At 41.3% G+C, this 15,265-nt stretch overlaps 2 non-coding genes across 2 annotated transcripts; both read left to right on the top strand.

The window, feature by feature from the left end:
* Positions 1-12,960: 12,960 nt before the first annotated feature.
* Positions 12,961-13,077, top strand: trnal-caa. The gene is made up of 2 exons: positions 12,961-12,998; positions 13,032-13,077. It is a non-coding gene; the product is annotated as a tRNA-Leu (tRNA).
* Positions 13,078-13,924: 847 nt separating this feature from the next.
* Positions 13,925-14,040, top strand: trnal-caa. The gene is made up of 2 exons: positions 13,925-13,962; positions 13,995-14,040. It is a non-coding gene; the product is annotated as a tRNA-Leu (tRNA).
* Positions 14,041-15,265: the final 1,225 nt, after the last annotated feature.

Below are 15,265 nucleotides of genomic sequence, written 5' to 3'. Positions count from 1 at the left end.
TAGTACAAAATCCATTTCATAATTCTGCACAGATTAACTGTGCCATATGTGCAAAAGTGATACGTATTTTAGAACAGTCAAAACTGGAGCGGGAGAACACAAATGGAGGCTACGGAGAAGGGGTAGTTTAGCAGAATCTTGCGCCAATAGAAAATGATTTCAAGAATTGGAGAAATTACATTTATATTGTGATGTAATATGGGAACTTTCCTTGCAACATAAAATCTTGACCTGACAATATCTACTAATGTTCCCCAGCCACAGCACGCACACAATTTTGAAACTTCTATTTTATGTCCACCCACATTGGTGCTATTGGTGAGAAGGCTGTTAAGGTCTTGTATTCAGATCATAGTTAAGAATATAGGTATTTGTTGGCAAAAGAAGACCAAGGTCCATCTAGTTCCCCTTCCACTATCCTGGCTGTCGCTTGACGTGTTGTGTCTCAAACTATATACTGTATCCCCAGATATTATTTTTTAGCAGAAATCGATCTAATTTGTTTTTTAAACAGTTTCACCCTCTTCCTAACTAGGATACGATCTCAGGAGCGTAAGGGCCTGTAACTCAATTGGCTTCATTTCAGGAAGGGCCCTACCTGAAAAGCAAAGTGACAATATTGGTTTAAAAGACAAGGGTGAGCAGTTAGGTGCTTGTGTGTCTAACTCTCAATATATTAAGGCTAATGACTCCATTCTAATTTGCATCTATGTGCCTCTTGAATTTGGATGTATTTCCTCCATTCTCAGTTGGCTACCAGATGAAGTTACCACACAGAGACGCAAATTATTCCTTCGGGAGGGAGCTGGGATGGAGGGCTAGTGGTGAATTGACAAACTGGAAAAGTTCAGTTTTAATCAAATCATTAAGAACATAAGAATTTGCTGAGGAGAAAAAAGACCAAGATCCATCTAGTTCACCTTCCACCATCCTGGCAGTCACTTGACGTGTCGGGGCCCCAAACTATATACTGTATCCTGAGATTATTTTCTAGCAGAAAGCTATTAATTTATTCTTGAAACAAACAACATTTTCTGCTTCCACCATCTTCCTGGGAATCCTGTTCCAATCATTAGAGGAATGAATGCCTGTGGTTCCCAAGTGAAGGGGAAACAGTGGCAGCAATTAGTCTACAAGCACGAAAGAATCGAAAACAAAACGACACTAAAAATTCATCCCAAGATTTTGCTTCTAACCTCCAGCAGCTCAGAATCAACAACCAACTAGTGATGTCCTCCTGGAGGGTGGGGGGTGGAGGGGAGAGAGGTGTGTGTTAAGCAGGATTTCCTTGAAGCCAAACTGTGACGTGTTTGGCAATGGAATGTTTGAATTGAGTCAACCATCTGTGGCCATCTCGGAAGACTGGTTTCTGAGCTGGGTGGGTTTGCAGTATTCCAGGACACTGGAGCAACCAAACCTGGCTCATTGGTAGGACTTGGATGGGGCAGAGAAATCACTGTGGGCAGGGATTCTTCCCACTCAGTTCCTGTTAACCCTGCAATCCAAAGCTCTGAAGGTTAGGGTGGTTCTAGCTCGACAAGCAGTTGGAAAGCTTGACAGGCAGCGCTCTCGATGACAAGCTATGTGGTTTTAGCTGGTGAGACTCTTAGCAGTTACCTCAACACACACTTTGGGGTCCCCAAGCTGTGGCTTTTGCCAGCTGTGCGTAGTACATTTTGGAATTGGGTGAGTAGGATGCATCCCTTCAGGGAGAGAGTGCACCTTTTATGATAAATATCTCATACATGTATTGATGGGATGCACAGAAGTCTTAAGTTTGGTTTGGATACTCTTGAAGCACGGTGATAGGTTTCCACATGTGTCAGACACCCGGCTGATCAAAACTAAAATCAGAATCAACTTGCTGAAACGTATACACCATTTGACAGAAGAGTCAAGTGAATTTCTCGTTGACAGAGGAAGTTGCGTGTGGTAGAATGTGGACCTGTAATCTTCCCATTTGTGATCTGTCATTGCTGATTACGGTTCTTATTCTTTTAGAGTCCTTTTGATTTGGTTTCTCTCTCCCATCCCCTCCAGTTTTCTCCCCATCTACTTAGCAAAAGATAGGAATTAATACCGGGTTGTATTGAAGACCTTACAGCTGTCAGAGAAGAGATTCAGACCCATTCATCCTCAGGTGGATTCAAGATCTGCTTCCAGAGATGAAAGGACAGGGTATTTAATTCACTTACACAACCAATCCTTCCACCACCTCTTTATTTTAAACAACTACTTGCATTTATATAGTGCCCTCCCCACAGGATAGTGTTTTGGATGCTTTTATAGGTCTAATTAATAAATAAATAATCTAAATAATAAATCAAGACCTTCCTCTTCGAACATGCCATCGGTCAGCCCCCACCCGACCTCAGCTCAGGTCTGAAATGCTGTACTCTGTCCAGCACCTTGGGACGTCCTCCCGATGTGAAAGGTGCTATACAAATATCATCTTATTGTAATTACGCGACTGCTGTTACTGGTAAAGTTGTCTCTTCACGTGTCCCACAATGAAAAATTGAATCCACAAGTATATTGCTAGATCAGGAATTTATATAGACGGATTGCATTTTTAAAAAAAGACAATATATACGTTTGCATCTCATGTATTTTAATCGTCCTAGAGCTGAACAAACCATGTCGCTGGATTAGCAAAGATCCTGAACAGGTTGATCAATGTGAGACACTGACTGATCACTGTACTGAGCGACAGAAATACGAGTTTGAGCCAACATCAGGAATGTGGGAATTCAGTGGAAAAGTGGGCATCATTTGAATTTTATTCAGATATGCAATTAAGGGGAGCTGATGGTGCTGCAGATTGAGATGAAATTGTTTAAATTGTGCAAGGGTCCAGTTATATATGTACAGATGAATATAATTGTAGGGCACGGATAGAACCTGGAAAGTGATTAAAAACCTAAACTTCTTCACCGGACCATTTTGATAGTCGCTGAACTGAGCCTTGATGAGATGAGCTCCATTGTACCAAAGAAAGTGTTGATCTGGATTGGGATATAGCCTTAACACAGTCATGTTAATTGGGCTGCAGTGTAAAACATCAGCTTTCACTGCCATTGTTGCTGAAAAAATTGGAGATGAGATTTATTTATTTTCTTGGGGAGTTACATAGACAGCAGAGTCCAAAGGACTACATTGTCTGCAGTTAGTGATGGTAGATTTTAGATTTGCTCAAGCAATGCCTTCAAAATATTATTCCAGACTGTTTGTGTTTTCACCGCTTCTCAAATAAAACTGCCCGCAGTGTTTTTCAGAATAATTAATTCAACAATTGGGCAGATGACAAATAGCAATTCTGCAGGTAATTGTGGGAACTGTTTAGAAATAGATTCTTGTTTACCAGGAGGAACTGGGGAAGTGTATCCAGCTTACCTTTGAGTGCTGTAGTTGCCAAGTGCATAACGCCAGTTTGAGTGCTATGGTTGGCCTTGGCACCCATGTTTTGGGGAAGGAAATCAGCCTGTATCCTGTTCCTTATCTCTAGCCTGGAAGGTGCACACATATGAATGTCACATAAGGACAGGGTGAAGCTGAGCTGTGATGACTAACGTGCACTATTAAAGCTCATGGTTGAATAATATCCGATCATGGGATCGGACATTACAAGCTGCCCCTTGGAACTGTATGAAGGACGTGTCTAAATATCTTAGGAGAAATATTATTGGAAGCAAAAAAAAGCCACCTCACCTTGAGCAAAAGAACGATATAAAATAGTTTGGCGTCTCGATTGACTGAATTGGAAACCACCGTTTTACAATGAACCTTCCCTGGGCATGTGGAAGGCACCAGAATGAAGCGATTGGGTAGCCTGGTGGTAAAGCTGGTGTCTCCCAGACAGATGGTCCTGTGTTTCAGCCTGGCATGGTGCTTGAACAGACAAGCTGTTGGGAGGTGATTTTGAACTGATTTGAAAGAAGGAAAAAAAAACCTGGAGAATCACTCGGCTACCCCATTCCTGTCAGCCCAGGGATAGCGGCAAACCACCTTCCACTCTGTACTCATCAAGTGAGCAACCACAGCAGTTTGTTAACAGATCGATCTCAGAGTGAAATAACACCTGCGCTAGCGAGAGGATCCTTTATAGTAAACAAAACCCAAACTAGGGGCTTAGGAACGTTGGAAAAATAAACCTGCTGCAGGCAGACAGCGTGTTGACATACACTGATTTTGCAAGACCTAGACATAACCAGACTGGGGTGAATATTTTAAGATTAAAACTGAATAGTTTCACCAAAGAATCTTAATTTGACACAGTTTGTTCGGCAGCTTGATACCCAGCAGCTTGTTGCAAGCTGTTCTTTTTTTCCCTTTATACTTGGGATATATTTCCTGATTGTAAATCATCTCTGGAAATCTATTTGAGGCTGCACCGAGCCGCTAGTCTTAACACTGAAGGAGAAAATATTTCATTTCCCATGTACTTTGGGCCACGGTACAGAATTTATGAAACCCTCGCTTGTTTCAGTCTCCCAGTTTCCGAGCTCTTTATCCAGCTGAGACTGAACTGGGTTTAAACCCAATTTGGATTTTTTTCAAAATTCATTTTGCTCGTCTATAAAACTTCTGAAGGTATAAAGGCACGGAATAAGAAACTGGTGACAACAGTGAGTTGGGGTAGATCTCAGCTGGACTGCAGAGTGAGAGGCACATTAGCCGAGGGTAATCTGCCTTTCTTAATGGGCAGGTCAATAATAATAGTAATAATACTTGCATTTGATATAACGCCTTATCACGTCTTTGAGACGTCTCAAAGCGCTTCATAAAATATACTGTAAAGTGTAGTGACTGTGTCTTGTGGGTAAAACAGACAAAAGAATAGCAGTCACCTGGCAGCAGTTTTCACTTGTGCACAAACTGTTGAAGGACAACAATTATCATCATCATAATCCTTGAATTTGATACTGCAAATTGAAAAAAAAAGTACTGTAGCTGCAGATTGGGCCGATTAGGGAAAAAGGGACGAAACGTACAAACAATTCAGATAGATTCCTCAAAATGCTGCGATTTGTTACCAAGTTTTTAAGTGCAACTGAAGTGCGACTGCAACTTTCTAACCAAAGGCTTATATCTGTGTGTTAGTCGATTAGCGGATCCCTTTACCAGCGGTAATAATCCCTTCAAAATAAATAATTAACAATAATAATTTGGTCACTCAATCCACGACTGTTTGTGGGACGCTGCTGTGTGCAATTGGCTGCCGTGTTTAGCCCACAAAATGTACGGTCAATCGACTTTACAGTATATTCTGTGAAGCGCTTTAATACGTCTCAAAGACGTGATAAGGCGCTTTATCAAATGCAAGGATTATTATCTCTTTAGAGTCAATGTCAGACTTTTACAGTAGTTCCTCTATAAGACAATTTCTGCTGTGTCAATGCTTAAATGTGCTTGTGAGAGCAGCTACACAAGATTGCTTGAGAGGATTGATGAAGAAGGGCCTTATCTTTTCCCTTATCCTCGGCTAGGTTTCCTTGAATGCTACTCTTTGACCAGCGCGTGGCGATACTGACAAAGCTGCTGCTCTTTCAGTATCACCACGGTTTCCCTTTTGTGTCTGGGAAAGATGTCATTCGTCTTGCCCTGTTTCCCTTTCCTCTCTCAGGGCTGTCCTTGCTGCTGTTATTTTATCTGGGTTACAGGGGAGAATCAAGATTGGCCAAGGCTTGTATGCATTGCCTGGTTTTCCACTCTGCGGTGTCTAACACTAGTATGTTAGGCCATGCAGCTAAGAATATCATGCTGACCTCGGGATCATAGAATATTATAGTGCAGAAGAAGGCCATTCGGCCCATCGTGCTGTGCTGGCTCTTTGGAAGGGCTTCCCAATCAGCCCCACTCCTCCGCTCTTTCCCCATATCATTGCAAATCTTTCCTCTTCAAGTTCCTATCCAATTCCCTTTCGAAAGTTGTTATCGAATCTGTTTCCCCACCGTGCAAGATAAGGACCTTCTTCATGCCATGCATTTCAGACAGTAACAACTCTCTGTGTAAAAATTTTTTTTATCCTCATCTCCCCTCTGGTTCTTCTGCCAATTATCTTGAATCTATGTCCTCTGGTTACCAACCCACCTGCCAGTGGAAACAGTTTCTCCCTATCTACTCTGTAAAACATCAGATATATAATCATAGCATGTAAAGGACGCACTGGTTTGTCAAAGTTTACTGCAGCACAGCCTGGGGTGGGTATGGCAGTGATTGAGGGAGAGAAAGACTAAAGATTGGAAAAAGTCCAAAAATGCCCATTGATTTTTTTTAAAGTGTTAAATTGGACTTTTTCAGTATTTTGAAGAATCTATCTGAATTGTTTGTACAATGTTTCTTCCTTTTTTAAATCACCACATTGCTATATAGAGTATGTTACCAACAATTTGATCATGGAGCTATCAGTACAAATGCTGTGATCAGTTAGCATGGTGGGTTAAATGCCTGGGACATTCATGCCTTTTTTTAAAATCTCTATGTTTGTGCTGCTGATGTGACTGAAAGTCGTCATCACAGATCTGAAATCAATTTCTGTAGTTAGATTCAACCCGACTAGAACCATTTTATGGGTGTGATAAAAAGAATGTGTTGTGTGTGTGTGTATATATATGAGTTACGAAAAGTAAAGGTTCTTTTAGCATATTAATCATAATGACCTTTAGGAAAAATTGGGCGAGCCAATATACTGTACTTCCTATTCATCTGAATTTGTCACCTAACCTTGCTTGTTCACTCTCACCACCACCACCATAGCAGACCTGTAACCACTATTACTTTACCCTCGTGCTATAGGAGTATTGTACAACCCAATATGCTCTTTCAGACACAAGTTTGTAAAGATTAATTTTTACACTTCAAATAAACTTAGTCTCAAAGATATCGCATATCCACCTTAGCACTTTACCAAAGTCCTATCTATGCTTTTATTATCTGGTGTCAAAACAGTCCATTTTATCAGTAAAACATTTGATAAATATAAATCCTCATTCTTTACTGTTTAAGCAAAGCAATCAGCCAAGAGAATTGAAACTTTCAAAACTGAAAATGTCACCATTGCAGATCCTTTGCGTTTTTCTAAATAAAGCCATTTTCCATCATTTAACTCTGCAAGGAGAATTGCTCTGTGTATTACTTTCAGCGTGTTTTATAAAAGAAACTGCTAATTTGTTGAGAGTCTGTAATCTGGCATAGACCTATTATGTTACTATATTCACTAAATCATATATAATTTATTGAATATTTCACAAACCCTTTTGAAGGCATCATTTCTTTGTCCTTTAATTTTCCAACTCCAAGCTACTGTTGGTGGAGATGGCTTTGTCATGTTGAACCTGAGAATGGTTTGCTGAATGCAGGAATACTTTCTGACTTGGCCTCTGATTGGTCAATCTGTCTGTTGATAGTGGCAGTGTGAATCGCTATTCCAGATGTGCACAGAATATTTATTAATTCAGCATTCTCTGAAAAATGTAATCTCACACTACAGTGTTTGTTGAACAACCATTTCAGACCCCAGTGATCTGAACTGAATCTATATAACCTTCTTGGGCTACGTTTGCTGGTGCTTACACCCGGTTGCATTGCAAGCCTGATTGATGCAGGTCCGTGCTTTCTTTGCCTGTAGACGTCTTTGCCTGTAGACTATCTGGAGAGTTTACAAAGCAGATTAGCAATTGATTTTGAATAAGGTGGGATGTTGGGTGTAGCTATGTACTTTGTAAATTGGATTTGGGGATTGTGGTGGACACGCAATCTGCCATCAATGGAGAGGAGCAGAGAGGGATTGAGGCTTGGCCAGGAGTAAACTGCTTCTTTACCGCAGTGGCATCACGGTGAACAATTGTGCTCAATGGTGACTTAAATTAAAACTGCATCCACTAGAGGGAACGGGAGGCGTGGGGAAGGGATTTGATGTGGAAAGAGGAGGTACAAGATGGATCTGCAGCACATATGTATATTGAAGGCTTTAGATAATGTGACCTTGAAAGTATTTTTTTTACTATGAGCAGGGGAGGAATATAATGGGTAGGTAGAAAGGGATGATGAGGGCATTCAGACAATAATGTGTTCGGGCCAATTTGTGCCCTGGATCTGAACTCTTCATTGCAGTTCTTGGCTTTTACCTGTTAGTTTTGTAACGTCTATAATTGGTGTTGGTTTGGTAGGTCAACTTTTAACTTGCCAGGATCCAGAGCTGTGGCTAGTGGTAGTCCCTGGGTAATAACGAGGACATTTCCTCTCAATGGGAAGCTAGGTTAATCAGTACCGTGTGTGTATGTATATGTATATATATACATACAGACATGATTTTGTACCTTTGTCATTCTTGTCGCTGATGGCTGTAAGCTGTAGAAAGCTGAAGTAGACAATGTAAAATATTGAGTACTAGTTTTATACCTTGGATCTGGAAGAGTATTTTGTGGGGTAACAGTTTATGATGTCTCATTAGCATCTTCATAACCCCATAAAGAAGGTCAGCGATCTGCACATTTTGTTTCCATGTAATTAAAAAACAAACGACTATTTAATAAGTTTAATAGTAGTCTTGTGTCTTAATTATTTTAATCTGCTTTAACTTGTATATTTAACTTTATCCCAGAACAAAGTAATCCTTTTGATTTCTACGCTCAGATAAATGAATTGTTTCCCACTACAGTATTTATATTATTTGGTTACTTAGTACTGCATTTTAATTTGACTTGAAATGTAGTAACTCCCGAATTTCAATTTCCAATCAGTTGACTTTGATTTGAATCTTTTTTTTTAAAAAAACTTCCAAATTCTAGCCAAGAGCAGAGTAGGGCCGAGCGCCACCTGTAATGCACGTCTCAGGGCTCTCACCTGTCTGTGTTGACTTACTGCTGATGAAAAGGGAGGACAATGCTGCTATTTTTCCCATTGTTGGTGTAGTTCTTACCTGATGAGTCAAGAGTGAGTACTCTGCTCACCTCTTCTCCCAGTGACCTCGGTCAGGGGTTCTGTTCACTGTGGATGTCTGTTTCTGCCATTGTGTTGACCGTCCACCCACCTGCCTGATGAGAATTGTCAAAATGTATACTAGTGTAAAATCCTATTGACTGATGGGCCTGCCAATTCATTAAATCTATCATTAGCCAACTGAGCTGTGAGACTGGCATTTAGACCTGGGCCACCAATGTGTAGTAAATTGAAATCAATGCACAATACCTACATTGCTTCATAGTCCACTAGAGTAAATGCAACTAACATATCCAAGTGGGGACCCACGGGAAAGGTTAAGATTTGCAGGATCCTTTAGCAGTTTCCCTACTGATTTATGTTGTCATTTTTTAACAACTGTCAAGTTCTGGCAAAAAAACCTGCTTGCCTCAGCCAGGAATAGGTTAGGGCATGGGCGCAGACATAACCACCCATTCTACTGTATGTGGCAGCGACTGTAACTCCATCTGGAGACAAACACAATGCTTTCAATGTGTTCTCTGGCCTTTGACTTACCCAAAATGGAATGCCTCGTAATCAATCATGTTGTACTTTTGCCTAGTGAGAAATTGAGATGATTCTCTGCTAACCAAGGTGTGCTAAACTACCCACTGGGGTCATTAAAATCGGGCATTTTTTTTCTTTAAATGTAGAAAGTGGCTTGATGCTCCTCGTGCAAAGTAGGCATTATTCTAAGGGTGCTACATCTCTGGCGTCCCACACAGTCTGGAACTCATCCTGTCTTCCCTCACTGAAGGAACTCCACTGGCTCCAGGCATAGAGGGAGACCTAGAGACAGAGTCTAGTTAGATTGGTTCACAATTTAAAAAAAGCTGCTGGGTTTTCTTTTCTCACATCTCATCATTGAATTTATTGCAGTTTCTTTTTTTTAAAAAAAAACTTTTTGTTCATTTTGTAAGGAGTACGTTTTGGTGTTTTGAGAAACTCCTTTTTGAAGGTTAAGTTAATGAGATTATAGTTGGAGATTTCAAGAGTAAGAAAGATTTTGAATCCTCTTTGATAGTCACTATATGGTTACAAGCCAATGAATTAGCAATATAAGCTGGATAACTTCTTTATTTGGTACTTGAATGGCTTTCATCCTGAGGAAAAGCTTTGTACATGTATTAGAAATATTGGTTTCTCTCCAATATTGCTATCACAGAGTCTTTCTGTATGTGTATTGTTGACTACTATTTTGCTAAAATGACACCATTCCTGAAAATACTGAAGGGCTCAGCGTTTCAGTGACTTGAACGGAAAGAACTAAAACATTTCTCAAGGCATCACATTAAATGGTGGAACTTGTATTTTTTTTAATCCGCCATTGTTGGTTCCAATAAGTTTTCCAAACAGATGATGTTAGATGATTGTTAAGAACTAGAGATATTGATAGAATCAGTTTAATGTAATTTTTTACCCTCTCCCTCTGGGCTTCTTGTACTGTAACAAAGTAGAATACTGATACGAAACTAGCTACAAGAATGTTTTTAGCCTTGTGTATTTAAAAAAAAATCAAAAAAAAATCTAAACCTGACCACACTGTAGTTCTATGTATGAAAAGTGCACCTGCTTTTTCATTTTTGTTAAAAACTCAAATCTTGATTGTTAAGTATGTGCAGACTATACATATGCGCTGCAAAACTGTTACTATGTGCCTTCAATGGGATATTTATATATATTATATATATATACAGTGATTGGAGTACAGTTTATATGCAAGAATTCTGTTCTGTATCTAATTTTTTTATGTATCATTTAACCTGGTCGTTCTGAATCAGATTCAAAATACATAGCGTTGTTATTCTAATTGTCTGTTACTAAAATAGAAGTGTTTTTATTTCCGTTTCGTAAAGTGACTGACTATGTGCCTTTCCCACAGGCATGCGTTGCTTTTTGTACTAGCTTGCAAGTTCTAATCTCTGTATTATGTACTTACAGAGATGGATGTGATCATACAACTTATTAATAAATGTCTAGAGTTCATATAATGGAGTGATTTTTTTGAATCAACAACAACAACAAGATTCCATTTATAGAGCGCCTTTCACGTCGGGAGGACGTCCCGAGGCGCTGGACAGTTGGGTCAGGACCTGAACATTGGGGGGAAATGGAAATGGAAAGGGAATCAAAGATTTACTCAAAGAGTTAATCAGACTTACTACTTTTCTACAGCTTTCTGTGTCTTGATGTCGTCAAGAAGGTCACTTGTTGCACACAGTACCTCCAGGTCACTTGTTATAATAACTTTTAAGAAAGGTAACAAAAGTGATCAGGAAACTACAGACCACTAAGTTTGATGCCCATTGTGGGTAAAGTTATGGAGACTTATTAATGATAACATGGAGCACCTGGACAGAAATAAAATCATAAATGATAGCCAATATTGGTTGCCGATCTAATTTATAATAAAAAAACCTTGCATTTGATATAGCACTTTTCACGTCTTCTAGACGTCTCAAAGCGCTTCACAGAATATAGTGTAAAGTGTATATTTTGTGGGCGAAACGCAGCAGCCAATTGCGCACAGCAGCGTCCCACAAACAATCATGGAGCGTGTGACCAAATTATTATTATTATTTTGAAGGGATTATTATCGCTGGAAAAGTGACTAACAACCGAGTTCCTACTTACTGCTGGTTAACAGAGGTGTGTGGAGTGAGGAAACTTGCCCAATATTTGGCTCTGCTGGGAATAGAACCAGGTCTCTCGCTTGCAAGGCGAGTGCTCTAACCACTGAGCTACAGGACTCCGTAGCTGTTTTTCTTTGACAGTGTGACAAGGGAGCTTGATAAGGGCAAGGCTGTGGATGTTGGATATCTGGATTTCAGTAAGGCCTTTGATACAGTTCCTCTTGAGAGACGGATACTGAAAGAAAGTGGGAATCAGTGGAAGTATATTACAATGGATACGTAACTATTTGACCCGAAGAACCCAGAGGGTGGTGGTACAGGGAATATCAACAGACTGGGAAAATATTGCCGAGAATGTTTTCAAAAATCTTTTGTTCAATATTTTTATAAATGATCTGGAACTAGGAATTGTAAACACAACAGCTAAGTTTGCAGATGACACCAAGCTAATGAAGGTGGTAGATTGCAAAGCTGGGTTCCAGGAGGATTTGAACATACTTGAGAATTGGGCAGATCGGTGGCAAATGAAATTCAACGTGGAGAAATGTAAAGTACTTCACACTGGGACAAAAAATCCTGGAAGGGACTATTTGAACGGAAAGAAAATATTTATGGAAAATGAAAAAGATCTGGGGGTCCTGATTGACAATAAATGAAAGCTCTCCCAACAATGCTCTGTGTCAGTGAGTAAAGCAAACCGGATGTTGGGATGTGTCAAAAGATGAATAGCAGCTGAAATAGTGGGGTAGTCCTGCCACTGTGTAAATCATTGGTGAGACTATACTTAGATACTGTGTACAGTTCTGGTCGCCTCAGTACAAAAAGGATATTGGAGAAATGGAGAAGATACAGAGGAGGGCAACCAAAATGATTGAGGGAATGGAGGGACTGGACTTTGAGGAGCAACTAAGTAAATTGGACATGTTCACACTGGAAAAGAGAAGATTGAGAGGCAACATGATCGCTGCCTTTAAAATTCTAAAGGGGCAAAACAATCTAGACCATGACATGCTGTTTCAACTCGTGCAGAATAATAAAACCAGAGGACACGGCCTGTGATTGAAGGCGGTAAATTTAGAACAAATCTACACAAACACTATTTCAGTGAGTGAATAGTGAACCTGTGGAACAGGCTCCCTAAGGAAACGGTTGAAGCAGGAAATGTTGATTCCTTCAAACACAGATTAGATAGTTTTAGGAAATAACATTATGGGATTTTGTACATAGGGAGTTCTGAGACCACTCGGCCATCCTGAATGATCCTTTTCTACAGGTCTCTGTGTCTTGATGTGGTCAAGAAGGTCACTTGTTGTACACAGTGTGTACAGTACAATAAGGTAACGACTTTGGATGTTGTAGAAAGTATGTCAGGATGGCCGAGTGGTCTAAGGCGCCAGACTCAAGGAGTGCAATCCTTGCCTTGTGATGGCTGGGGATTTCTGGTCCCTTTCTAGGGGCGTGGGTTCGAATCCCACTTCTGACATGAAGATTTTGAGCCCTGAGTTGCCATTTTACAAGTTATTGAGGGCAATTTAGTATCCTGGAATTCCGTGACCCTATCACCCCCATCCTCGCTCGACTCCACTGGCTTCCCATCACACAGAGGATACAGTTCAACATTCTGGTCCTCACCTTCAAAGCCCTCTGCGACCTCCTAACCCCCTAATATCCTGCTCGCTCCCTCCCTCCGCTCAGTGGGCTCCGGCCTGCTTCACGTCCCCCGCCTCGCTCTCCTCACTATTGGTGGGTGCGCCTTCTGCCACACTGCTCTCACCCTCTGGAACTCCATCCCGCAGTCCCACCGCCTCGCCCCCTCCCTTGCCTCCTTCCAGACCCATCTCAAGATCTTCCGCTTCGACCATGCTTTCAATCACCCTGTTTCCCCCATTCCCCTCCATCCTCCCCGATCCCGACCCCCAGCTCGGGTCCAAAACCTGCACTTTGGGATGTCCTCCTGACGTGAAAGGCGCAATACAAATGTAACTTTGACGTTGTTGTTGTTGGTTGGTTAATTCTTTGGATTCCATTAATTGCAAATGGACGGATTGTGTATTTGACCCACATTCCTGGGTTCAAAGAAATGATATTGAATTTACTCTGAAATTAAAATATTTGTGTCAAAAGTGGGATGTGAGCCCATGACCTTGTAAAGAGACCAGAATTTATCATCACAGTCATCAATTCTTAAGGCTGGTGCCTTAGACAACTTGGCCATTTTGAGGCGGAGGGACTGCAGGATGGAATTCCAGAGGGATGGGGCAGAGTGGCGTATTGTACACGGTGCGCACAGTACAATGAGGTAACGGCTTTGGATCCTGTAGAAAGTATCTGTCAGGATGGCCGAGTGGTCTAAGGCGCCAGACTCAAGGAGTGCAATCCTTGCCTTGCGATGGCTGGGGTTTCTGGTCCCTTCCTAGGGGCGTGGGTTCGAATCCCACTTCTGACATGAAGATTTTGATTCCTCAGTTTGGAATATTGGAATCGAGGCAGCCCTCTGTGGTGGTCTCAATAGTTCCTGAGCCGGCGGGTCCGCAGTATTCCAGGGCATTGCTGATGACAGCATAGCCAGCCTGGCTCATCGCAGGACCTGAAATGGCAGACCAGTCACTGGGGGCAGAGAGTCATCCCACTCAGCCTCTATTAACCCTGCAAGCCATAGTTCTAACAGATCGGGTGGTCCTAGCTGGACAAGCAGTGGGAAAGCTTGGCCAGACAGCAATATCAATGGCAAACTATGTGGTTTAGCTGGTTAGATTCCAGCAGTTACCCCAATGCACACTCTGGGGTCCCCAAGCCTTGGCTGTTGCCAGACTGTGCCTCATACTTTCCGGAATTAGGTAAGCAGGATGCGTCTCTCCAGAGAGAAAGAGAGTGTGCATTCCATTCCAACAATCTATCTCCTATGTGTATGTGGGATGCATGGAAATCTCAGCGTGGTTTGGATACCTTAAGGGGCACCTTTGAGCTGAACTGACAACTATTAGAATGGTCAAAAGGTCTGAGACACCAGACTTCATTCACAATTGTGATGGTGAATTCTTGCATTTTTACAGAGTTGCGGGTTCAAAGCCCACTTCTGACACGTGTTTGTGTTTTAGTTCCACACTGAATTCAAAATCACCTCTTTCTTTGAGCCCAGGAATGTGGGTCAAATACACAATTCCCGTCCATTTGCAATTAATGGAATCCAAAGAATTAAACAACAAACACGGTCAGAAATGTCGCCAAACTGTCTTCAAACAGAGGAACATTTGACTGTTATAGTGACTGCTGGAGCCCAACTGGCAAGAATGAGTGAGCACCACCTGCTGGGCTACGTGAGGGTATTAGAGAAATAATAATAACATTAAAATAGTAATCCTTGCATTTGATATAGCGCCTTATCACGTCTTCGAGACGTCTCAAAACGCTTCACAGGATATACTGTAATGTGGATTGTTTTTTATTTTGGGGGTGAAATGCAGTATCTAATTGCGCACAGCAGCGTCCCACAAACAGTCATGGATCCAGTGACCAATTGGTTTTTTAATTTTGAATGGGTTATTACCCCAGAAAGTAATCCACCAATCGACTAACAACCGGGTTACTTCTAAGTAAACAGAGGTGTGTGGAGTAAGGAAACTTGCCTAAGATTTTGCCCCTCTGGAATTACACAATATTAACGCAGATTT

The sequence above is a fragment of the Callorhinchus milii genome, unplaced genomic scaffold (genome assembly GCF_018977255.1).
Source record: "Callorhinchus milii isolate IMCB2004 unplaced genomic scaffold, IMCB_Cmil_1.0 Scaffold8, whole genome shotgun sequence".
NCBI lineage: Eukaryota > Metazoa > Chordata > Chondrichthyes > Chimaeriformes > Callorhinchidae > Callorhinchus > Callorhinchus milii.
Note: the sequence above shows the minus strand (reverse complement) of the source record. Positions and strands in the feature narration are given on the sequence as shown.